General features: G+C 37.3%; 1 non-coding gene across 1 annotated transcript; it reads right to left on the bottom strand.

The window, feature by feature from the left end:
• Positions 1 to 471: 471 nt before the first annotated feature.
• Positions 472 to 573, bottom strand: LOC115831324. The gene has a single exon (XR_004026845.1). It is a non-coding gene; the product is annotated as a U6 spliceosomal RNA (small nuclear RNA).
• Positions 574 to 1710: the final 1137 nt, after the last annotated feature.

Here is a 1710-nt window from a genome sequence, read left to right as displayed (position 1 = left end):
TTCTCTGATGATTAACAACGTTAAGCATTTTTATATGCTTGTTGGCTATTTGTATGAAACATATCTATTGAAAATAAAAATTTGAAAATTTTCTATTTTTCAATAGATTTTTTATACAAATAGCCAACAAACGTATAAAAATTATGCTGCTTTTGAAAAATATCTATTAGTATCTTCTGGCCACTCTTTAACGGGGTTATCTGTTTGTTGTTGAGTTGTTTGAGTTCCTTGTAAATTCTGGATATTAGTTCCCTGTCAGATGCATAGTTTACAAACACCCTCTCCCATTCTGTAGGCCGTCTGTTCACTCTGTTGATTGGTTCCTTTGCTGTGCAGAAGCTTCTCAATCAAGTACCATCTGACTATCTTGGTTTTTGTTGTTTTGCTTTTGAGACCCTGGTCATGAATTTTCTACCCAGACCAATGTCTAGAAGAGTCTTTCCTAGGCTTGCCTCTAGTATCTTTATAGCTAAAAATATGAAATACTTCATGAATTTGCATGACATCATTTAGCAGGGGCTATGCTAACTTTTTCTGTATCATTCCAGTTTCAGTATGTGTGCTGCTGAACAAAATCTGTTGTTTAATGTAGCCACTTTCATCAATAATCTTAGCTGGATTTTCTGGATAATGTGCTGCATCTTCTACATCAGCACTTGCTGCTTCATCTTGCACTTTTATGTTGTGAAGATGGCTTCTTTCCTTAAATCCCAAGAACCAACCTCTGCTAGTTTCCAACTTTTCTTCTGTAGCTTCCTCACCCCTCTCAGCTTTCATAGAATTGAAGAAAGTTAGTGTCTCGCTCTGGATTCAACTTTAGTTTAAGGGAATGTTGTGGCTGGTTTGATCTACCCACACTAAGCAAACTTTCTTAATATCAGCAATAAGGCTGTTTCACTTCATCATTCCTGTGTTCACCGAAGTAGCACTTTTAATTTCCTTTAAGAACGTTTCCTTTGTACTCACAACTTGGCTAACTTGTACTCACAAGTCTAGTATAAGAGGCTTAGCTTTCAGCCTGTCTCAGCTTTTGGCATGCCTTCCTCACTAAGCTTATTTTATTTCTAGCTTTTGATTTAAATTGAGAGATGTGCAACTTTTCCTTTCAGTCGAATACTTAGAGGCCATTGTAAGGTCATTGTTTTTTTCTTTTCAACTTTTATTTTAGGCTCAGTGGGTACATGTGCAGGTTTGTTACATGGGTAAATTGCCTGTTGTGGGAGTTTGGTGTACAGATTATTTCATCACCCAGGTAGTAAGCACACTACTCGGCAGGTAGGTTTTCAATCCTCATCCTCTTCCCACCCTCCATCCTTAAGTAGGCTGTGGGGTCTATTGTTCCTTTCTTCGTGTCATGTGCACTCAATTTTTAGCTCCTATTTATAAGTGAGAACATGGTTTTCTGCTGCTGTATTAGTTTGCCTAAGAAAATGCTCTCCATTTCCATCCATGTTGCAGCAACTTGTAGGGTTATGAAGTGGTCTTATTTCAAAATTGTTGTGTCTCAGGGAATAAGGAAGGCTAAGGAGATGAAGAGAGATGATAGACTGGCCAGTGAGTGGAGTAGTCAAAACACACTTAACATTTATTGATTAAGTTTGCTGTCTTATATAGATGCAGTTTGTGGTGCACCAAAACAATTACAATAGTAACACTGAAGATCACTGATTACAGATCATCATAACAGAAATAGCGATAATGAAACTGTTT

Source organism: Nomascus leucogenys, chromosome 18 (genome assembly GCF_006542625.1).
Source record: "Nomascus leucogenys isolate Asia chromosome 18, Asia_NLE_v1, whole genome shotgun sequence".
NCBI lineage: Eukaryota > Metazoa > Chordata > Mammalia > Primates > Hylobatidae > Nomascus > Nomascus leucogenys.
The sequence above is the reverse complement of the archived record's forward strand: the minus strand, read 5'-3'. Positions and strand labels throughout refer to the sequence as shown.